A 25,359-nucleotide genomic window follows, 5' to 3' on the forward strand; every position below is an offset into this window, starting at 1 on the left:
TATTTTGTGAAGTGCACCAGTCTCTCATGCAGCAAAGCACCCCCACAACATGATGCTGCCACCCCCGTGTTTCACAGTTGGGATGGTGTTCTTCGGCTTGCAAGCCTCCCCCTTTTCCCTGCAAACATAACAATGGTCATTATGGCCAAACAGTTCTATTTTTGTTTCATCAGACCAGAGGACGTGTCTCCAAAAAGTACGATCTTTGTCCCCATGTGCAGTTGCAAACCATAGTCTGGCTTTATGGCGGTTTTGAAGGAGTGGCTTCTTCCTTGCTGAGCGACCTTTCAGGTTATGCCGATATAGGACTCGTATTGGTGTGGGTATAGATAATTTTGTACCTGTTTCCTCCAGCATCTACACAAGGTCCTTTGCTGTTGTTCTGGGATTTATTTGCACTTTTCACACCAAAGTACGTTCATCTCTAGGAGACAGAACTAGTCTCCTTCCTGAGCGGTATGGCGGCTGCGTGGTCCCATGGTATTTATACTTGCATGCTATTGTTTGTACAGATGAACGTGGTACCTTTAGACATTTGGAAATTGCTCCCAAGGATGAACCAGACTTGTGGAGGCCTAAATTCTTTTTGAGGTCATGGCTGATTTCTTTTGATTTTCCTATGATGTCAAGCAAAGAGGCACTGAGTTTGAAGGTAGGCCTTGAAATACATCCACAGGTACACCTCCAATTGACTCAAATGATGTCAGGGTAGCCTAGTGGTTAGAGTGTTGGACTAGTAACCGGAAGGTTGCAAGTTCAAACCCCCGAACTGACAAGGTACAAATCTGTTGTTCTGCCCCTGAACAGGCAGTTAATTAACCCACTGATCCTAGGCTGTCATTGACAGCCATGACATACATTTCTGGATTTTTCCAAGCTGTTTAAGGCACAGTCAACTTAGTGTATGTACACTTCTGACCCACTGGAATTGTGATACAGTGAATTATAAGTGAAATAATCTGTCTGTAAATAATTGTTGGAAAAATTACTTGTGTCATGTACAAAGTAGATGACCAAGCCGACTTGCCAAAACTATAGTTTGTTAACAAGAAATTTGTGGAGTGGTTGAAAAACGAGTTTTAATGACTCCAACCTAAGTGTATCTAAACTTCTGACTTCAACTGTATATATATATATATATATAACTATTACGCTAACTATATATCTAAGATGTGCCAACTAAACTCTTTCCACCTATGTTTTGCTAACTTTAGCTTGCAAGATCAAACTCATTGGTAACAGCAGACAATCCCCTCCTGGATAGTATTTGATAGTATTTGTTTTGTGCGTGCTGCAAACTGCGTTTTGAGATAGTTGCCTAACTTCACGAGCTGGGTTGTCTGTCCTAGTAGTAAATGTTTGCATGCACTTGTTAGCATTTACCTATAGCCGCTATGAGAATTGTGCACTACCAGTAATACCGTATATACCCAGGATGGCACAGGCACGGTATGAAGGTATGGAAATCTGGATATCGACCAACCCTACTTCTCACTCTAGACACAATTACTACTTTTAACAATTTACACTGAACATTTTACAAAAACACATTTACTGGAAGAACTATGCCGATGCAAAGTATGGTAATAGAATTTCTGTAAAATCTCACAATTTTTTGTGTGAACATCTGCTTCAAAAGATGTCTGCAGAAAGAATGAGGTTTCAATCATGGAAAAAAAAAGCTTGATTATTGAACTACATTAAGTTAATTGTATTCACACTAACAGAATTGCTGTAATGGAATTTCATCATGGGTCCCTGATCTTTACTACACAGAAATGCATAACTATGGATATAAATGTCATTCTGGTCATGGTTATGTATCCTAAATAGGTACACAAAGGTAGTATCGTCTCATTGCTGCAACTCCCCAACGGGCTCGGAGAGGTGAAGGTCGAGTCATGACTCCGAAACATGACCCGCCAAACTGTGCTTCTTAACACCCGCCAGCTTAACCTGGAAGCCAGCTGCACCAACGTGTCAGAGGAAACACTATTCAACTGACGACCGAAGTCAGCCTGCAGGCTCCCGGCCTGCCACAAGGAGTCGCTAGAGCGCGATGAGGAAAAGTAAAGCCCCCACGGCCAAACCCTGTTGTTTGGACATAAAGTACAGCACAGTAGAGCTCAGTGGAGGACAGTAGAGTACATTACAGAACAGTAGAGTATAGTTCAATACATTATAGTGTATTCTAATGTGCTCTACTGTGTATTGTATTGAACTCAATGTACTATACTCTAGTTCTATTTACTGTACTCTACTGTGCTGTCCAAACTTGTGAAACATAGAAGAAGTCTATGACTGGAAATCACGGCTGGTTACGGACAGAACAAAAAAACGACGTCTATAGACGTTGAAATTTAGGCCAGGGCGGACTGACCAAATGTTAACTTTTTATCAACGTCCATGGTTGTCAGGTGTCGGTCGGTGCTTAGTGGGTGAGGATGCTGGTTACAGTAAATGGAAAGACGTGGCTCATTGGTAGGTGTCAGTTAGAGCTGGGAAAGGTGACATTAATTGGAGAGAGAGAGAGAGGGGGGGGGGGGGGTTTATCTAGACTTTACACACTCACTTAAAACCACCAGATGACAGAAAGAAAACAGTTATCAGCTGATCATAACAGTATGCAGGTGGAAGGGAGGACAGTAGCTGGTGACCCAACTGTGGTTTGTGACTACTATGATTTCTCATTGTAGCCAATTCAATTGCAGAAATTCAGTTACAGATTTTTGGGAAATTCTGTTACCGATTTGGAAACAGAATTTTGGGCTTTAATCAATTAATAATTCAAACAAAATGTATATCAGTAAAAACAAACTAATTGATAGGTCTACCTTTACTTGTTACTTCTGTGAACTTGTATTATCCTCCCTCATGAGGGAGAGAAATGTGAAAATATCTTAAATATTTTTGGTGACGGAATTTCAAGGCTCAAGGCAACGTTTTCTTAAACTTACAGAAGGTAGAAAACATTATTCCAAACGAAATATAAGTATTGGTATTAGCGGGCAGAGATCTTAGATTTCAACATTATTGTGTTTTGATGCATTTCTAACACCTTTCAAGACTTTTCTGCTAGATGTTTTCTAAGACCCCTTTTCCATCCGTTAAAATCAAAGCCTTTGCTTATTCTTCATTTTTAGGATGGAAAATGGTTGAATAATGTATACACTGAATATACATTAGGAACACTTTCCTAATATTGAGTTTCTACAAAATATAGCCTCCTCACGTGTTTGTGCTCATGGGTCCTTTCACATGGAAATGAACCTACTCCTGTGTCTATACTCTGGGCCACTAGAAACGGTCCTAGGACTGTAAAGACAACACTCATCCCTAGTTGTTAGATAAAGATTTGCTGAAGGATCTGATATTATTTGCTTCACTAGCTAGGCCTATGCCAGCATACCGTGTTATCCTACACATATTTAGGGGAAAGTGGGAGGCAAGAAAGATTCTCTTGTTTCTCCAAGTAGGCAATTGTTTTCATCTTTCCACCACTTTCAATCACTATAGTACTGAAATATAGGCCACAACTGCACTGACAAAAGAACATAAAAAATAATACATTAGCCTACATCTACAGTATAGCACAACTTTTTAAAACATCTCTGAACATGTTTGCTGCAGCATTCAGCAATGCAGTAACACTGAGAAATTGTATTCCATGTGTTACATTGGTGGAAACAGATTATCGGTCTGTCTGCCTCCCACCCCACCAATGCCCACCCCGCCCCAACCTAAAGTATTTTTTTTGAAACTGTATTGTGTCAGGATTGTGAAATTTCCCAGCATACTATACCCGATAGTTTCAAACACCCACCAAAACAAAACATTGTACAGGCTGTCCTTTATAAAGTAGCCTAGCCTACATCTTCAGTGTTCTCATGGAAATACTAAGCTAAATTAACAAAGTTATGAGAGCCACCTCTAATACATTCAGACATGGTAGAACCAAATTGCTTTCCCTAAATATTGACATGAATCTCCCAACTGTTGCAAAGACGCTAGATGAGGCCCAGTTGCTCTTACACCTAGACACCACTTTGTGAGGAGCAGTGACGAGCCCAGACATGACCACCTGATGTCAGGGCAGGCCTGTCGGCACGCTAGGGGAAGTCCAGGTATGACGAGTCAATGTCAGAGCGAAGTGAGCAGCTTCTGCTTTGCACTTGAATAATCAAAAACATGACAAGCTGAACTTGGTGAAGAGGTGAGACCGGTGCAACCACTCACTAGGGATAGGCATGAGTAATCAAGTACTCGAACGGACGTCAAAACTCGATCTTTAACCAGGGATCTTTTTTTATTTGGTCACTAGAATCAAATTTGCTTTGATTCTAGTGTTCCATTTGTACATGTGTATTTGTGGGGCACAACAAAAAGGAAACCAAGCCAAGAATCAATCAATCTTCTCCATAAATTCCCTTTCCCCTACGTCTCACACTCAAATTGCATTCCGACTTCTTCCTCTACACATGCTTGCTGAGCTCCCGTTAAAGTCTACAGAAATGAATGCCTATAAAAACGTATCTACAGTGCCTTCAGAAAGTATTCACACCCCTTGACGTTTCCACATTTTATTGTGTTACAGCCATTTAATATGGATTCAATTTTGATTTTGTGTCACTGGCCTACACACAACAGCCCATAAATTCAAAGTGGAATGATTTTTCCTAAATGTTTACCAATTAATTATAAGTTAAAAGCTGAAATGTCTTGTGTCAAAAAGTATTCAACCCCTTTGTTATGGCAAGCCTAAATAAGTTCCGGAGTAAAAAGTCTCATAATAAGTTGCATGTGTGCAATAAGTGTTTAACCTGTCTCGGAACCCCTCGCCAACAGCCAATGAAATTACAAGGCGCCAAATTCAATCAACAGAAATCTCATAATTCACATTTCTCAAACATACAAGTATTAGACACCATTTTAAAGATTAAATTAATGTTAATCCAACCACAGTGTCTGATTTCAAATAAGCTTTTCGGCAAAAGCAGAACATATCATTATGTTAGGTCAGCAACTAGTCACAGAAAGCATAAAGCGATTTTCCAACCAAAGAGAGGAGTCACAAAAAGCAGAAAGAGATAAAAATGAATCACTAACCTTTGATATTCTTCATCAGATGACACTCCTGGGACAACATGTTACACAATACATGCATGTTTTGTTTGATCAAGTTCATATTTATATCCAAAAACCTCAGTTTACATTTGGCTTTGCCTCTAAAACATCCCGTGAATTTGCACAGAGACACATCAATTTACAGAAATACTCATAATAAACATTGATAAGACAAGTGTTATTCACAGATTTAAAGATAAACTTCTCCTTAATGCAACAGCTGTGTCAGATTTCAAAAACAATTTACGGAAAAAGCAAACCATGCAATAATCTGAGTACGGCGCTCAGAGACCAACACAACCCCAAAAGATATCCGTCATGTTGGAGTCAACAGAAGTCAGAAATAGCATTATAAATATTCACTTACCTTTGATGAGCTTCATCCGAATACACTCCCAGGAATCCCAGTTCCACAATAAATTTGTTCCATAAAGTCCATAATTTATGTCCAAATAACTCCTTTTGGTTCGGGCAGGTCCAGGCAAATGTTCAGCCGAAAAGTAATATTACAGTTCGTAGAAACATGTCAAATGAAGTATACAATCAATCTTTAGGATGTTTTTAACATAAATCTTCAATAATGTTCCAACCGGAGAATTCCTTTGTCTTCAGAAATGCAATGGAACGCAAGCTACCTCTCATGTGAATGCGCATGGCCAGCTCGTGGCACTCTGCCAGACCTCTGACTCAATCCCCTCTCATTCCCCCCTCCTTTAAAGTAGAAGCATCAAACAAGGTTCTAAAGACTGTTGACATCTAGTGGAAGCCGTAGGAAGTGCAAAATGACCCCATAGACACTGTGTATTCGATATGCCAAGAGTTGAAAAACTACAAACCTCAGATTTCCCACTTCCTGGTTGGATATTTCTCAGGTTTTCTCCTGCCATATGAGTTATGTTATACTCACAGACATCATTCAAACAGTTTTAGAAGTTTCAGAGTGTTTTCTATCCAAATCTACTAATGATATGCATATATTGGCAACTGGGACTGAGTAGCAGGCAGTTTACTTTGGGCACGCTTTTCATCCAAATGTGAAAGTGCTGCCCCCTAGCCATAAGAAGTTAACGTGATTTTTGAATGACTACCTCATCTCTGTATCTCACAAATACAATTTATCTGTAAGGTCCCTCAGTCGAGCAGTGAATTTCAAAACACAGATTCAACCACAAAGATTTCCCAATGCCTCACAAAGGGCACCTATTGGTAGATCGGCAAAAAATAAAAACAGATATTGAATATCCCTTTGAACATGGTGACGTTATGAATTACACTTTGGATGGTGTACCAATACAACCAGGCACTACAGGCCCCCTTCCTAATTAAGTTACCAGAGAGGAAGGAAACCTCTCAGGGATTTCACCATGAGGTAAATGGTGGAACAGTTAAGAGTTCAATGGCTCTGATAGGAGAAAACAAAGGATGAATCAACATTGTAGTTACTCCACAATACTAACCTAAATGACAGAGTGAAAAGAAAGAAGCCCATACATAATTAAAATATTGTTTCATTAAGGCACTAAAGTCAAACTGCAAAAAATGTGGCAAAGAAATTAACTTTGTTCTGAATACAAAGTGTTATGTTTGGGCAAATCCAACAACATATTACTGAGTACCACTCTTCATATTTTCAAGCATGGTGGTGGCTGCATGTTATGGGTATGCTTGTCATCGGCAAGAGTTTTTTGTTGTCGTTGATAAAAAGAAACTGAATAGAGCTAAGCACAGGCTAAATCCTAGAGAAAAACTTGGTTCAGTCTGCTTTCCAACAAACACTGAGACAAATTCACCTTTCAGCAGGACAATACCCTAAAACACAAGGCCAAATCTACACTGGAGTTGATTACCAAGACAACATTAAATGTTCCTGAGTGGTCTGGTTAAAGTTAAATTTTATTTATCTAGGCAAGTCAGTTAACGAAAAATATATATATTTACAATGATGGCCTACCAAAAGGCTTCCTGTGGGGACGGGGGCTGGGATTAAAAATAAATTAAATAAAAATATAGGACAACACACATCACGACAAGAGACAACACTACATAAAGAGAGAACAAAGACAACAACATAGCAGATTTAAATCGCCTTGAAAATGACTGTCTAGCAATGAGCAACAACCAACTTGACAGAGCTTGAATAATTTTTTTAATAACAATGTGCAAATATTGTATAATCCAGGTGTGGAAAGATCTTAGAGACCTAGCCAGAAAGACTCACATCTGTAATCTCTGCCAAAGGTGATTCTAACATTAATTCAAATCAAATTGTATTTGTCACATGCGCCAAATACAACAGGTTACCTACAAGCCCTTAACCAACAATGCAGTTAAAATAAGAGTCATGTAACATTTTCTTCAAAGGTTACAAATAATTTGAGAACAGCAGTAAAATAACAATAGCAAGGCTATGTACAGGGGGTACCGGTACAGAGTCAATGTCCGGGGGCACCGGCTAATCCAGGTAAATTAGGTAATATGTACATGTAGGTAGAGTTATTAAAGTGACTTATGCATAGATAATAAACAGAGAATAGCAGCAGCATAGAAAAGGGGGTGGGGCAATGCAAATAGCCTGGGTAGCCATTTGATTAGCTGTTCAGGAGTCTTATGGCTTGGGGGTAGAAGCTGTTAAGAAGTCTTATGGACCTAGACTTGGCACTCTAGTACCGCTTGCTGTGCGGTAGCAGAGAGAACAGTCTATGACTAGGGTGGCTGGAGTCTGACAATTTGTAGGCCCTTCCTCTGACACCTTCTTGTATAGAGGTCCTGGATGGCAGGAAGCTTGGCCCCAGTGATGTACTGGGCCGTACACACTACCCTCTGTAGTGCCTTGCGGTCGGAGGCCCAGCAGTTGCCATACCAGGCAGTGATACAAGCATTTAGGATGCTCGATGGTGCAGCTCTAGAACTTTTTGAGGATCTGAGGACCCATGCCAAATGTTTTCAGTCTCCTGAGGGAGAATAGGCTTTGTCGTGGCTTCTTCACCATGATAGTTTGTTGGTGATGTGGACACCAAGGAACAAGAAGCTCTCAATCTGCTCCACTACAGCCCCGTCGATGAGAATGGGGGTGTGCTCGGTCCTTTTTCCCGTAGTCCACAATCATCACCTTTGTCTTGATCACGTTGATGGAGAGGTTGTTGTTCTGGCACCGCGCGGCCGGGTCTCTGACCTGCTCCCTATAGACTGTCTCGTTGTTGTAAGTGATCAGGCCTACCACTGCTGTGTCATCGGCAAACTTAATGATGGTGTTGAATTCGTGCCTGGCCATGCAGTCATGAGTGAACAGGCAGTACAGGAGGGGACTAAGGAAACACCCCTGATGGGCCTCCATGTTGATGATCAGTGTGACGGATGTGTTGTTACTTACCCTTATTGACCCAGGGGTATGAATACTTATGTAAAAGAGATTGTATTGAAAACAAAATACTTTTGCAAACATTTCTAAAAACATGTTTATTTTGTCATTATGGGGTATAGTGTGGAGATGGGTGAAAAATGCTTGCTTTTTTAATCAATTCTGAATTCAGGCTGTAACAACAAAATGTGGAATAAGTCAAGGGGTATGAATACTTTCTGAAGGCACTGTAACTGATCGGATACACAAGTGACATTCTTTGCCAAATAACAACAGCTTTATCACAAATTTAAAATGGACTGGTTGATTGAAGTTGGGAAATATGTATTCCAACAAAGAGCTGCACGTTTGGAATAATTGTGTCCGTTTACTTTCAGCTTATGCTACTTTACGGTTGTAACTAGTTACCACAAACACAAAGTCAAAATTGCCAGAGTGGTTAGTGTGTGTTAGGTTTAAAATCTGATTTTAAGATGATAAATTGTAGAAATAGACAGGGTTTATGACTTTGTGCAAACTAGTGACGACCCTACTTTGCAAACTGCCATTTAGAATTGGGTAGCATAGGTTATAACCCCCTAAACAGACAAGTTCAAACTGAAAATATACAAAAAGACAAAAAGACAAAGAGCGTATTTTCCTCAGAATCATTAAGCCTAGTCCTACTCACCAAATGGGTGTCATGGATGTAATTCATCCCCATGCAGTGTTCAATGTGGAATTGTTAACCCATTTAGAAAATTCCAAAGAACAGGCAGAATGAACTAAATCAAACATCTGTATATCGAAAACATGACAGATTTAGGTTTATAGCCCTGAAGAAAATTGCAATTCAACTCACTAAATTGACCCAAGTTTCAAATGATAACACTGAGAATAACTGTTCCAGACGCAAGATGCGCTTCACTTCGCACTGTTACATTTTATTCTGTTCTATTATAGCATGTTTTTTAACCTTAAAATAGGTGTGTCTTGACTGTGATAAGGGCTTGGGAAATAAGAGCATCTTGTCTATTAAATTAACAAAACAAGGCGATGCCATTGCACAGCCATAGTAGGGCTTTCCAGTGCGTGGGGGTGGGGTGGGGGGTGGGGCACCTAGAAAAATGATGGATTCTGGCTCTAATGCCTCAAAAAGTTAGGAGTTCAACGATTAAAAAAAAATCTTAGGCACACACATGCTCCATGTAAAAAAAGGTTAGCGCAGAGCCCTGAGCCATAGGCTTCTTCTACGAGAAAGTGCCACTGCTGAGGTTCCACAATATAATATAACCAGTTGATATTACGATTTCAATCAATTAAAACTTAAAATGGAACTTATTTTTTTATTGCCAAAATATACAAGGGGCAATTTAGCTATTTGGATTTGTTATCGGTAATGGTTAAGATAAATTAGGCATTGTTTCACACCCCCTGTATATAGCCTCGTTATTGTGTTAATTTATTCTTTTTTACTTTAGTTTATTTGGTAAATATTTTCTTAACTCTTATTGAACTGCACTGTTGGTTAAGGGCTTGTAAGTAAGCATTTTACGGTAGTCTACACATGTTGTATTCAGTACATGTGACAAATAAAGTTTGATTTGGCATATCGATAAATGTGCAGAGAATTTTTTCTAATATGGGCCTTATTCTAAATAAAAATAGTTTTTAGAGGGTGTGTTCCTCTGCCCAGGTGTTGCTAATGCATGCCAGATCTTACAATACCTGGATAGGTATTTTAAGGATCAGCTAACCACGTCATGTTATAGCAAACTGTCAGTCGATGATGTGGCATGCAACCATTGGTTGATGGATGAAACCTCTGAGCAGGGGAATGCAACCTGAAGCAGTCCAGAGACATGACGAGTCACACTCCAGGTGGACACAGCTGCACACAGCTCAGTTCACTTATGAAGGCACGCCAAACACTGCCATAGGCCTACTTCCATCTTGACCCAAATACTAGTTTCTTCCCTTTTGCAAGCTGTTGAGAATGTTATCCATGTTCCCGGCTGAGGCTGACAGTGAGCATACATGTAGCTTTGATAATAAAAGGTCCAGGCTAGGCTATGTGCAGCAGGCCATATTTTATGTGTCGGACATAGGCCTATACATAGAATGTGCCTCTACTTGAAAATACGTGATCTAAGTGACTGATAGTTGGTATTCAGCCGTCATAAAAGTATGCCTTATTTACTTTGAAGAACTACTAAAATAGTGATTTGTCAGACAGCATAGGCAGCAGCTCTATAGGGATGAGATGATGACTAGGAATTAAATAAAGTTAACAAATAAAGCAAAAGTACTATACACAACAAAACATTAATAAAACCTTCCTAATATTTAGTTGCCCTCAGGACAGCCTCAATTCGTTGGGGCAAGGACTCTATAAGGTGTCAAAAGCATTCCACAAGGATGCTGGTCCATGTTGACTCCAATGCTTCACACAGTTGTGTCAAGTTGGCTGGATGTCCTTTGGGTGGTGGACCATTCTTGATACACATGGGAAACGGTTGAGCATAAAACCCCAGCTGCATTGCAGTTCTTGACACGAACCAGTGTGACTTACTACCATAACACATTTAAAGGCACATGGATTTTTTGTCTTTCCCATTCACCCTTTGTATGGCATACATACACAATCCATGTCTCAATTGTCTCAAGGCTTAGAAATCCTTCTTTAACACGTCTCATACCCTTCATCTACACTGATTGAAGTGTATTTAACAAGTGACATCAATAAGGGATCATCACTTTCACCTGGCCAGTCTATGTCATGGAAGAGCAGGTGTCCTTAATGTTTTATACACTCAGTGTATTATATTAAAGTGAATAAATTATGGTTAATAAGTGATAAGCATAATGGGCAGTCACTACCGTCACATGGCTCTACAAAGGGGGGTGCGGACAGCCCAGTACATCACTGGGCCCGAACTCCTCGCCATCCAGGACCTTGCACGGTCTCTATGCACACGCACAGGACTCTACAAACTCACGCACACTCCAACACAAACAATTATACTGACTCTACACACATACAATCTTAATTTACGCTGCCGCTACTCTGTTTATCGTACATCATGATGCCTAGTCACCTTACCCCGATACATATCTACCTCTATCACTCCAGTATCCCTGCAAATTGTAAATATGGTATTGGAACTGACCCTGTACATAGCTTACTTTCTCGAGTTCTTATTTCTTGTGTTTTTGTTCTACCTTATGTTATTTTTAGTAAAACATTGATTACTGCATCCTTGGGTTTAAAGCTTGCATGAAAGGCATTCACTGTACTTGTACACATGACATTAAAACTTGAAACTCATGGGACTTTAATTAATTGTGTTATTCTGTGTTGTTACACCATTCAACCCACATAATGCACTTAATAATGTAATAAAAAATGTGGAACCAAAACCGAGCTCAAAAAGCACTCATCGCTCAGCACTACAAGACAATTAAATATACACTCAAGTTCCACTAGGGCCTCAAGCCTTTTTTGCAGTCATGCCTAATGATGCATCAAATGAAAGTGGCCTCCACCTTCATGAAATCAATGGTTTCAAAAGGTCAGCAGACAAAATGTGGAACATATTCCTTGATGACTCCTGCATTGCCAAATGTATTTTTCATGCTAATGAACTTGTATTGATTAGAATCATTGAGGGAGTTGTCACAGCACACCAACTATACAGTGTGCGGCATGTAAACACTGAGGGCTTGCACTGAAACAAACTTTTTGAAATAAGCCTGCCTGGGACACAAGCCATGTTTATACATTATAGTTATTACCAGGGTTAAGGGGGTCACCAGCTGTGACACCAGTGCACAATTAGTTAAGATTCATATTACGTAACTACATTTAGGCTAGACTAAGTAACCTCAAGGTCCAGTCAAGCCAGAATAATTAGTATCAGAAGAGGAAATGGAGAGCGAGGCAGAGTAAAGCAGTATACTTGATATAAAAAAATGTAAATGTGTGCTGTGATTTGAAGGCCTGTCTGTCTAAAGCGACCTAATTCCTGGGCTGTGTTCCCACTAAACTCCCTATCCCCCCCACCCCAGCCCCGGGTTACACCCCCACCATCTCTAAACATTTAGCAACAAAGCGTTGATCAATATGTACTTTTCAGTTAGAACGCACTGGACCCCCGATTGTAACAATGCGACATGGAAACAATGTAACGTTATGCGATCACAGAACACGCTCACACTCTGGAAATCTAAAATGTATGTTGTGGCATATTCTCCCCCTTCGCAAAATGTTTCCTCCCTTACTCCAAGCTCATTCTGTAAATGTTCGTGTCGCTACAAACATATAATTGGGTGCGCTCCCATGATACCCATGGAACGTTATACAAAAACAACCTCTTCCCTCTCCGCCGTATCTCTCTCATCACCGAAACGATGTTAGCCGTGGAATACTAAACTGTGATAATGATAAGGGTCAATCCAAAAGTGCTTATTTGTGTGACAAGTAGCCAGACATTATTACAACTTAATGAAACACGCTTCACCGTAACTAGTGACAATTTACAGCAGAATAAAAACAAAACTCACCACGACTCCCGTTTGGTGTAATACAATCCTGAATATCTACAGTAGTGAAATTCCTTTCTTCCTTTTCACACGTTCTCAACACCGGCCCGTCTCCACACTCCAGTAACCAAGAGTGTGTGCAGGGGGGGGGGGGGGGGGGGGGGCTGTGTCAGTGATAGGAACGATCTGGGACAGACAATTTGGAGGCAAAAGATCGCAAGTCTGTTTATCCTAACGAGTGACTAGAACGGTCCCAAACATTCCTCAATGTTACCGAAGGTCTCTATAACACATTTGTATCTCTCCGTCTTCCTCGAGGCATAGGGGGACGTGAATCCCAGTTTATTCCTTGCATCCAGGGGAGTCGCCGCCTCTTCTAGTCCGCCATGTTGCGTCTGCAATAGGAGGAATGGGAAGCAGAGAATTCCCAGGCCAGGCCCCTCCTCCACGGTGCCACTGCGACATCTGGCGGACCATCACGAGACGGAGTAAACAGCATCCCTATCCAGAAGAGCACGAGTCAACCATCTGGTCATTTCTGTCACATACACAAAGTCGAATATTGGACGGGTTTATTAATTTCCCATAGGCTGCCGGGGCACACGATCCAATTTAGTTGGCCCTCTGTCAACATTGGCCAGTGGTGGTCACCAACCCTGGTCCTGGGTTAAAGGCTTTTGTTCCAGCCCACTGAGCCCAGCAGTAGCACACCCGATTCAACTGATCAATGTATATATTTTTTTATTTAACGAGTCAAGTCAGTTAAGAACAAATTGTTATTTACAACGATGGCCTACACCGGACAAACACGGACGACGCTGGGCCAATTGCGCACCGCCTTATTGGACTCCAAATCACCGCCAGTTGTGATAGTGTTGAGACTTGATGTTCTATTGATTAGTTGAATCAGGTCAGGTATAGTGCTAGAACAAAAGCCTGCACAGTACAGTACACATTGTTATTGCAGTCCCAGACAGGCACACCCGATTCAACTTGTCACCTACTCATCAGGCCCTCAATGAGTTGAGTCAGTTGTTTGTCCAGGACTACAAAAAAAAACGTGTGCTGTTGGGGGTACTCGAGGACCGGAGTTAGGAACCACTGGTCTAGGACTCGGGAGGACCAACCAACCATTGGTTGACCAAACGCTGGAAGAGGCTTTACCAAAGCCACTAGGTTACGAATATTTCTCTGCCAAACTTACAAGTTCTGAGATCTAAAAAAAGCAATGTCCCAATCAGCTTTTTTCCTTTCTCTAAAAAGGTGTCATTTCTGGAACTCACTTCCAGATCACCTTCAAATGTTTAAGACTATTGATTTTACTGGAGGTTCAGAACTATTTTAAACCCAGCGTCACACTGTTGCAATTCAATATTTATGCAATACAAATTACATTACTGTCTACACTAACATCACTCAAATACAACACGTATATGTTAAGACCGATTTTCTATACAGCAGAGTTTCAGATATAGTAATATGTTTATTACAGTTAATGAATTAACAAGTCAATAATTCATTGTAGAGAATACATAAAAAAATTAATACTGATATAGTACATGATCCAGTCATTGAAGAAGTTAAGTAGAAAGAACATTGCTACAGAATATGGAATGTGACTTACAAGTGTTATAGAACTACTGTCACATAAGAAAACAGTCTTATTTTGGTCCTGCTTATAAGACTGAATGTGCGGTCCCTATATTGGTTTCTCAATTATGTAGCAGTTCCTCTATTTAAATTGTACTTATTTGACATATATTTGAGTAAACTCCCATGGGTGTAAGCTGTCATTTCACACGGTCTGGAGAATTTAATTTGTAGTGTGGGTGTCAATACAGCGAGATTAGTTTGACAGAAGGTAAATAAAGTCTGTGTTTACAAGCAGCCAGTATGAGGACAGCTCAGATGGCTAGGTTGGCAATGACAGCTCTGGTGAACTCGTCGCTTGTAGCATAGCCTCCCAGGTCTCCTGTGTGCACCTGCCACAAATAAAAGTAGTGTCACACACACACGGTCCATTCACACAGGCCCTCACAAATACATACAAACATGACACATACAAACATAGTGTGTAAGAGAGCCTTATTCACCAAACTCAAACAGAATACAGGTGAAGATTAGGTTATTTTGAAGCAACTTAAAGGAAAATTACACCCCAAGAATATATTTTTGTACTTGTTTCATAAATCCATTGTTGAGTCTCAAAATGCTTTGTTTGTCAGCAATCAAGTTTGATATGTAACTTTTAAAATAAAGAAATCATCCTGGTATGATTTAGAACATTACATCTGGGCCACCACTCATCCAAGCCTTACATACATATTCACTCTAACCCTTTAGAGATAGAATAAAATGCATGTTGGCCTATCTTCTTTAGTATTTGACCATGATGATCGCTTTAAAAACAACAAAAGGTCCATCAGCCATTGTAACAGTTAGGGAACAATGGCAAGTTAAAAACAAATTATTATTTACAATGACTGCCTATCCCGGCCAATGCTGGGCCAATTGTGCGCCGCCCTATGGGACTCCCAATCACAGCCGGAAGTGATACAGCCTGGTGTTATCAAGTGCTAGTTCAAAGATCCAATATTATAACACCAGTATTATAGCCATAACCATTATAACAAGTTATACATTCACTTTTATGTACCCAAAACAGCACTTTGAAGCATGCATGCATACATATACATACATATATATATATATATACACACATATACATACACGTATGTGGACTCCCCTTCAAAATAGTGGATTCGGCTATTTCAGCCACACCCGTTGCTGGCAAGTTTATAAAATCAAGCACACAGCCATGCAATCACAATAGACAAACATTGACAGTAGAATGGCCTTACTGAAGAGCTCAGTGGCTTTCAATGTGGCACCATCATAGGATGCCACCTTTCCAGCAAGTCAGTTCGTCAAATTTCTGCCCTGCTAAAGCTGCCCCGGGCAACTGTAGTGCTGTTATTGTGAAGTGGAAACGTCTAAGAGGAAAAACAGCTCAGCCGCAAAGTGGCAGGCCACAAAAGCTCACAGAGTGGGACCGCCGAGTGCTGAAGCGTGCAAAAATCGCCTGTCCTCAGTTGTAACACTCACTACAGAGTTCCAGACTGCCCCTGGAAGCAACGTCTGCACAAAAACTGTTAGTCGGAAGCTCCATGAAATGGGTTTCCATGGGCGAGCAGCCGCACACAGGCCTACGGTCACCACGCGCAATGCCAAGCGTTGGTTGGAGTGGTGTAAAGCCCGCCGCCATTGGAATCTGGAATAGCGGAAATGTGTTCTCAGGAGTGATAAATCAATGCTTCAACATCTGGCAGTCCGACAGACAAATCAGGGTTCGGCGAATGTTACCTGCCCCAATGCATAGCAACAACTATAAAGTTTGGTGGAGGAGGAATAATGGTCTGGGGCTGTTTTTCATGGTTCAGGCTAGACCCCTTAGTTCCAGGGAAGGGAAATCTAAACGCTACAGCATACAATTTAGACAATTCTGTGCTTCCAACTTTGTGGCAACAGTTTGGGGAAATCCCTTTCCTGTTTCAGCATGCTCATGGCTGAATGGAAAAAAGTCCCTGCAGAAATGTTCCAACATCCAGAGTAGAGGCTGTTATACCAGCAAAGGGGGACCAACTCCATATTAATGCCGCTGATTTTGGAATGAGATGTTCGACAAGCAGGTGTCCACATATACTTTTGGTCATGTAGTGTCTTGCCAAAAACCAATATATGCCTGTCGAAGTCACCAGTAGCAATGCCACCACTCTGATATCATCATAACCAATATATAATGGAACGGACATATAGCACATACAGTACAAAAACAGAAAAGTCACTAGTCTGACATGATCAAATGGTTTCCCTTGTGAACTCATAGGTCATAGGCTCAGGTAACAATGGCTTGTTCGTTTGTGAAATGTAATGATGAAAAAGCTTAGCTTTGACTGAATAGACAAACACAATGGATCCAAGGTCACAACTAAAGCAAAGGGCTCCCAAGATAGTGACCTCTACGATACACTGAATTTTACAGCATACACAGTGGACAGAATATTAAGACATTTTAATTTTTAGTAACTCGTGATTATGAATTGAGTATGAGTCAATAGGGTTCAGTGAAGCTAGCCCATTTCACAGTTCAGCTTGTTAGCATCCCTGCTAACGCAACAATGTGAAAACATTGATTGTAAACACTGAAAATGGTCTCCCTTCACAGGAATGACCTCTGCATCCCGCTGATTTTACGAGTGGCGGTGTGTGTTTGTGAGAAACAGTCCAGTTTTTATATAGTAACTACAGCAGGTTTTCTTGACGTGACTACGGCTTTGGTGTTGGTAAATTGTCATCGTGGCACAAAACCAGCTTGATCAACCACTGCAAGGCTAGATTAGCAGTGATCAATTTAATATAAAATAACACGCATGTCTACAACACAAACAAGGAAACAGTGTAGAGAGAAGGCAGAGTAGGAGAGTAAAGGGAAAGAGGTGGTGGTAGCCGACAGATACAGAGAACACTATAGAGGTAGTAGAGCTGATAGAAGAGTGCATCCAACAGCAGAGGAACTACAAAAGAACTGGTTGACATGGAGTTTGAGAAAGTGTTCAGCAAGGAAAAGACTGGGAGAAAATAGAGAAGGTCACAGCAGCATAAATGGACAATTTGGTCAAACAATTCATTTAAAAGATTAATGCAGAAAATGATTTGCTTTGTCCAAATCGAGAAACAGAAACCCTCAGAGGATATGCAGAGCGTGTTATGAGGAATGTGAAAAGCGGAGAAGAGGAACAAGAGCTGCCAAGGGTGATGTAAGGAGAATTAGTTTTGTGGGACAGGGAGCAAAACAGTTGTGGCTAAGTTATTAGGAGATATATGGCGATTATGGGGTTCAATATATCCAGATTATATTTGGTTGGCCGTCCAGTTCAGGGTAAAGGGCTGTTCAGGGGACCAGGACCTCTTTAGTACGCGGGTCGGTGGCGGAGGTTCCCCACAACAACTTGCACAAAGTCCCCGGTTGTGCTGTAACCGCCCAGGTCTCGGGTCCGCATCTGGGACACACACACACACACACACACACACACACACACACAGGGTGCAAGGGAATAGGAGGAGGAGAGGAAAAAGTGGAGGGTACTTCAGACTGGTGCAGGGATAGGAAACTCCAGTCCTCAAGGCCTGATTGGTGTAACACTTTGGCCCCAGCTAAGACACTGCACCCCAATAATCGACTAATCATGATCTTCAGTTTAGAACGCAATTAGTTTAAAATCACATGCGTTTTGTAGGGACAGGGGAAAGTATGACACACCTTTGGCTGCTGAGGAGTAGAGTTTCCCACCCCTGCTCTAGTGAATTGACAAACACTATACTTCACAAATTCAGATCACAAGTCCTTCCACTTTCAATCAAGCTACCACCATTTCTCTAAATTATCAGACCATAATACCTACACTATTTCAGTGAACAGAAACCATTCTCCCACATTCACTCTGCAAAAACATAGATTGTGTGTTGACCATGCACCCGTCTAGGAACCATGGAATTAGTTAGGGTTAGAGCTGCTGCTATTAGTCCTAATACGGGCTGGAGCGCAGACAACAGTTAGTCCATCTTTGCTACCAGTCAGTTTCTACAGTTACAAGAACAATGTACAGCAGGACACAGAGTGGTGTACAGGATTCCACCCACGTCAACATGCACCATCAAAAGGCTCACTCACACACCAGGATATGGGTTATTGCTTTTTAAGTGTATTTTCATTGACAAATGCAATTTGAGGGTCATTAAATTGTTTGGATCAGAGTTTGTTTTTCCACTTTTCATCCATGATTTGACGTACAAAATTCATATACATATTGCAAAGACCCAACCGTGTGCTCTCCCATCCAACTGTAGAATTAATACATGCACACAAACCAACAGGATTTAATAGTGTTGATACAATATCGTCACACACAATTACCTTGCCCTGTTTGATGACCCTCCGGACAGCATCTGACAACATGTTGCAGTGGTATTCCAAGCTATCACAAAACAGTCAGTTGGGGTTAGTGCACACACACACCCACGCACAAATCCCATTGGAAGCAGTGCCCACTCACTTGAGGTGATGGAGCATGTTGGCAGTGCTGAGCAGCATGGCCGTGGGGTTGCCGATGTTCCTGCCCACAGCCTGGGCAAAGGGGTGTCGTGCTCCCTGAGACGGAGGCCATTACATTTCTCAGGCCATTTTATCTATGCTTGGGTCTGCAATGTAATTAGTGTATGATTGCAGCGGACTGGTTAAGTTGGATCTCAGGCAGACTCCTGGACACTCACAGTCTCAAACACAGCGTACTCTGCACTATAGCTCTCTCCTGGGACCACTCCTTCCCCGTCGACCAGCCCAGCTGCCAGGTTGTCAATGATGTTGCCATAGAGGTTGGGAATCACCAGCACGTCAAACTGGTATGGGTTCAGGACCAGCTAGAGAGAGAGAGAAGCAGTAAGTAAGAGTGAGAGAGAGAGAGGTGGGGCGTACCTGCATGCAACAGTTGTCTATAATAAGGTTGTTGTATTTGATCTTGGGATACAGCTCTGCCACCTCGGCACAGAACTGTAGAAACAGGCCATCTGCAAGATTCCTGTAGAAAGGCAGAAGGAGACAAAATCCTTGGCTGTAGTTGGATAGATGTGTAGAAGCCTTTAAAAAAAGGTTTGTTTTTGCCACCAAGACTCACATGATGTTGGCCTTGTGGACTGCCGTGACCCTTCTTGGTGGCGTAGTCGAAGGCAAACTCCCTGGTGATAATCTTCAGACATTCGATCACTCCAGGCACACTCTGAGAGACAGAAAGCACAGAGTTCAGATCAGGACAAACTTCCATCAGACCGTGGTTTGACCATGTTGTTAGAGCGCTTACATATGTGGTCATATGTGGTCGTGTTCTTTCCAGTGTACAATGCCTCATGCATGATTTCAATGTGTATTAGTCATACAACAAACTAATCAAAAACATAGTAAGATTTCCATCAGGACCGGGTCAATCGACTTTAGCTAGCCAGACCCCACAGGGTGAGTGGAGATTTCCCTCGATGTGCTGACCAATTAATGCTTTTTGAAGTCGGTTTGGTTTCGGTTAAATAATAAAAATATATATATCAGTATGCATTATGTGGGTTGACTGCTGTAACACAGAATAAAACAATGAATAAAAGTACAATGATGGTAGTGACTGCCCATTACTGCTTATCACTTATTAACCATTTACTCACATAACTTTAATAAAATATCAGTTGTGTCTATTACATGTTTTATTTGATGACTTATTTCATTCCATGTCATCATCTCCCCTCTATAGTGCTGCTGCCTATGCTGTCTGACAAAAACACTATTTTAGTAGTTCTTCAAAGTAAATAAGGCATACTTTTATGACGGCTGAATACCAACTATCAAATCACTTAGAGGTATCTACCTGAAAATACATGATCTAAGCAACTGCTCTCTATCCCTCTTAATCGTGCATTCTTCTGTCTCCTCTCTGCATCTGTGCCACACTAACCTAATATAGCAGGCGTAAAAGAAACAGACCGGACAAGTAGGAGCGCAATGGATTATGGTCATTGCAGTTAATGACCATGTTTTCTGTACTAAACTATGTCAAATATTGGCCTGTTGGAAACAACAACTGTTTTGCGCTTGATCTGATTTATCTCTAGAGAAACTGTGCAATGTGCACATTAAGCTCACAATTATTATTATTAGATTTTTTTTTGGGGGGGGGTTAAATAATTTAGTCCATTAGTTGTTTTTAAAAATAACAGATTTCAGTTAATTGCTCAGCACTACCAATGAAATGTCCTAAAATTGGAAGAAAAATAGAATCCACCTAACTGGCACCCTAGCTGAGCTAAAATAAAAACACACCCATTGTTTGGTTGCATGGCAATATGTGATGTATCTCGTGATCCAGATAGCTATACTCTCCCTCGGTCTGCTCTCGGATAATGACAAGGTTGTTGTGGCGGGTGCTATAGCCAGGAAGGCTGTTCACATGAACCACATTGGCAAACAGGTCCAGTCTACGCCTCAGGAGAGCTTCATTAATGAGATCAGCCAACCAGCCAGCCACACGCACACACTAGAACAGCCATACAACATGTGAACCGTGGCCCGGAACCAGAACGGGGTCAATACCAAGAAAGAAATCTAAGGGAATTCAAGTCAGGCTTCAAATGAATATGGTTGAAAGATGTAATAGAATGCACAAGATGCAATTTCAAAATTGGTTAGTGCATGGGCAGTTTTCCTCATGTTATTAACGGAGACCTGGCCGGGTGGTGCCAGAATAACAACCTGTCTCTCAACGTAACTAAGACTAAAGGAGATGATTGTGGACTACAGGAAAAGGAGGACCGAGCACGCCCCCATTCTCATCAACGGGGCTGTAGAGGAGTAGGTTGAGAGCTTCAAGATCCTTGGTGTCCACATCACCAACAAACTAGAATGGTCCAAACACACCAAGACAGTCGTGAAGAGGGCACGACAAAGCCTATTCCCCCTCAGGAAACTAAAAATATTTGGCATGGGTCCTCAGATCCTCAAAAGGTTCTACAGCTGCAACATCTAGAGCATCCTGGCTGGTAATTACTCGGCCTCCAACCGCAAGGCACTACAGAGGGTAGTGTGTAAGGCTCAGTACATCACTGGGGCTAAGCTGCCTGCCATCTAGAACCTTTACACCAGGAAGTGTCAGAGGAAGGCCCTAAAAATTGTCAAAGACCCATAGACTGTTCTCTCTACTACCGCATGGCAAGCGGTACCGGAGTGCCAAGTCTAGGACAAAAAGGCTTCTCAACAGTTTTTACCCCCAAGCCATAAGACTCCGGACCAGGTAAATCAAATGGCTACCTGGACTATTTGCATTGTGTGCCCCCCCCCCCCCCCCCCAAACCCTTTTTTACACTGTTGCTACTCTGTTTAACATATATGCATAGTCACTTTAACTATACAGTCATGTACATATGTACATACTACCTCAATTGGCCCGACCAACCAGTGCTCCCGCACATTGGCTAACCGAGCTATCTGCATTGTGTCCCGCCACCACCCACCAACCCCTCTTTTACACTACTGCTACTCTCTCTGTTCATCATATATGCATAGTCACTTTAACCATATCTACATACTACCTCAATCAGCCTGACTAACCGGTGTCAGTATGTAGCCTCGCAACTGTTTTTCACTGTTGTTTTTATTTCTTTACTTACCTATTGTTCACCTAACACCTTTTTTGCACTTGATTAGAGCCTGTAAGTAAGCATTTCACTGTTGAATTCGGTGCACGTGACAAATAAACTTTGATTTGAACTGACAGACCTTAGAGAGCTATATCCTGTCAGAAACTCCCAGTTGATAAACGAATCCCATGTTACCTAGGTATGCAAGATATCTGTAATATAGTTATCACACCCAGATTATGTGCCCACATTGATTTTGTGTACTCAGGTATCATATAACACACATAAGACATGGCAAAATGTGTAGAATTGCAGGAAATTCGCTTTGAACTGCACATTTTTCATTCCAACAAAAGGGGGTGTGAACAATTTGGGGTAGCGAAAGGGGGGGGGGGGGGTTGATGCTCTGTCAATAAAGACAATATCCATCCGGACCTTTGCTACCTAGGAAATTTGTGTGACTGGACTTTCTCAAATAGTGGTTGAGGACCCCATGCACTAGTTCCCATAACCTTACAATATTCATTGATTGTGTTGGCTTGCTCCAGTAAGAATTGTGGCAGCGTTAGATCTAATATTGCCTTACCTGATTTTCATCTCAAAGCCAGCCAGCTCCCCTTTAAACTCCACGGGGGTGTTAATCTTTCCTACACACAGACAGAGAAAATAAAACCCAGTCAGAACACACTGATCTGATAAAAGCATTCAAGTGGAAGCAAATCTCCTGCATAGGAAATGAGAGAAGACAAGTCGGTTACCTTTCATGGCCACCCTGTTGGTCTTCATAGAGGCTAACGCCTGCTGCAGCTTCTCGTTGCTGTCCATGTGCTGCACCTCACTCAGGTGAAACTCCTCGAACTCCACTGGGAGGTCAGCCGCCTGGAGGGGGATGGAAAGGCAGGTTTAAGGCTAGAAACAAGGAGATAAGACAAAGGGATGAGAAACAGGATGGACATATTGCAGATGAATGAATAAAGGAGTGAGCGAATGGGCTACAATAACTGAATATACAAGACAAATTTTTAAGTTATCAATGAACACAGAAAATATTGGATTGAGCTCAGAGCAAGCTTGAAGCATGGTGCAGGCAATATCAAGACAGTGGGCTCCGTTCCCACATGGGCAACATACTGTGAGTGTTTACCGTGTGCAGAAAAGTGACAATCTGGTCTTGAGTGTTTGGGTGGGGGGCACCAAGAGAGGTTCATGAGATTGGGGGTAAGGTGTGGTGAAAGCAAAGTAATAGGATATTTGGAGTGGAATGTGCCAAGGAGATGAGTTAGTTAGGTAAATGTCAACAGAGGGACCAGACACCCACACCAATGCACTCTTATGGCGCTTTCACATATCTCTGTGTGATCTGGATTCTGGTACCTTAATACATGCTATAAAGCACATGTGAAACACAAACAGAGCCTGGCTGAAACAAATAATTGACCTGGTGAGTAGCGGGTTCAAGGTCCAGGACCAGAGTACCAGGTATTGTGACACAGCAGCGCAAGTCACGTGGAACTTTTTGCCAATTGTAAACAAGCTAGCTTGCTAATGCCATGTAGAATATACATTGTCACTAATGCTGCAGGAAACCAAATTTCATATTTGAAAAACACCCTTAGACACATCACCTCTCCTGATCAGACTTGAGAAAAGGAGCCACCATAATGTACATACCTTGAAAACCTCCTTGACAGCAGTCATCAGCTCAGGTCCCACTCCATCCCTGGACACCACGGTGACCGTGAAGGTGGCATCGGCGCGGGCCGTCGGCGCCTCGGGCACACCCAGACAGGCGGTCATACTGTGGGGCCGGGCAGCCAGTTGCTGCCACCGCGAGCCAGTGCCAGTCAGGCCCTAGAACAGGACACAATAGTAAATTAGGCCTACCATAGAAAGTATGCATTATCTGAATGTCTCATCTGATGGCATCACCGTGTCAATACAACTTAAAGACAATGGGGGTTGCTTAGACCAGAGGCATGCCCCCCCCCCACCCCCACCAATTACACTGCTACTTAATATAATGTTTACATACCCTACATTATTCATCTCATATGTCTACGTATATACTGTACTCTATATCATCTACTGCATCTTTATGTAATACATGTATCACTAGCCACTTTGAACTATGCCACTTTGTTTACATACTCATCTCATATGTATATACTGTACTCGATACCATCTACTGCATCTTGCCTATGCCGCTCTGTACCATCACTCATTCATATATCTTTATGTACATATTCTTTATCTCTTTACACTTGTGTGTATAAGATAGTAGTTTTGGAATTGTTAGTTAGATTACTCGTTGGTTTTTACTGCATTGTCGGAACTAGAAGCACAAGCATTTCGCTACACTCGCATTAACATCTGCTAACCATGTGTATGTGACAAATAAAATTTGATTTTTGGATTTTTAAAATAAAACTGGACCGTGTTCAGGCATGAAGAACATTCTGAATAAGTGTCATGTACCTTGATGCTAGGATAAGGGGGGCGTAATTCAGAACGTTTTTGCGACAGGCTATAATAATCCATTTGAGCTAACTTTACGCCAGTCTCTCGTATCAGAAGACAGCCCAATTGGTTTATCAGGCTGCAAAAATTAGGTTTAGGCTAGCTGACACTGTATTTCTGAAGCTGATAACACACAATCACAGATAACGTTAGTGTCAAAGATTTGTATTGTTATATCAGTAGCTACTAGCTAGCCAAGTTAGCTAACGCCAGGTATCATCATAATCCTCCTATCGCATTGGTGATTAAATGAATGTATGTCAAGCAGTTTCTAATAAAACGGCTGTCCCCAATAGCAACAACGAAGGATTTTACACGAAACAATTTGTCCACAATTTGATGGCTGTAAACATTATCTACCGACTAACCTTGATCAAAGTTACAAGGCTCCCTCCGTTGGCAGCAGCCAACGTGATCACCAAACCAACGAGAATGTGGAGGAAATTAACTTTGTCTTTACAGGCTAGAAACGTTGATTATTCTTTGGTGGAATAGTTGGACTGAGCAACCATGTGAGCGAGATACAGACGCCACCTAGTGGATTGGAGTTGCAGTTCGTCCTAATATTGTCAACTTCAGCAGAGTAGACAGTTCAGTCAAATTAGTAG

General features: G+C 41.6%; 1 protein-coding gene and 1 pseudogene across 4 annotated transcripts in view; both read right to left on the bottom strand.

The window, feature by feature from the left end:
• The window catches only part of LOC109891373 (receptor-type tyrosine-protein phosphatase alpha), a 63,360-nt gene extending 49,882 nt beyond the window's left edge, over nt 1–13,478 (bottom strand). For 2 of the 4 annotated variants that reach the window (XM_020483860.2, XM_031825616.1), the window contains exon 1: nt 13,025–13,478. The gene's annotated coding sequence lies outside the window, so the exon portion shown is untranslated. The remainder of the gene's footprint in view (nt 1–13,024) is intronic. The other 2 variants (XM_031825617.1, XM_031825618.1) reach the window with 1 other exon arrangement.
• A 988-nt stretch (nt 13,479–14,466) lies between these two features.
• LOC109891375 (isocitrate dehydrogenase [NAD] subunit beta, mitochondrial-like) lies at nt 14,467–25,227 on the bottom strand (annotated as a pseudogene).
• Nucleotides 25,228–25,359: the final 132 nt, after the last annotated feature.

The sequence above is a fragment of the Oncorhynchus kisutch genome, linkage group LG5, assembly GCF_002021735.2.
Source record: "Oncorhynchus kisutch isolate 150728-3 linkage group LG5, Okis_V2, whole genome shotgun sequence".
NCBI classification, from domain to species: Eukaryota; Metazoa; Chordata; class Actinopteri; order Salmoniformes; family Salmonidae; genus Oncorhynchus; species Oncorhynchus kisutch.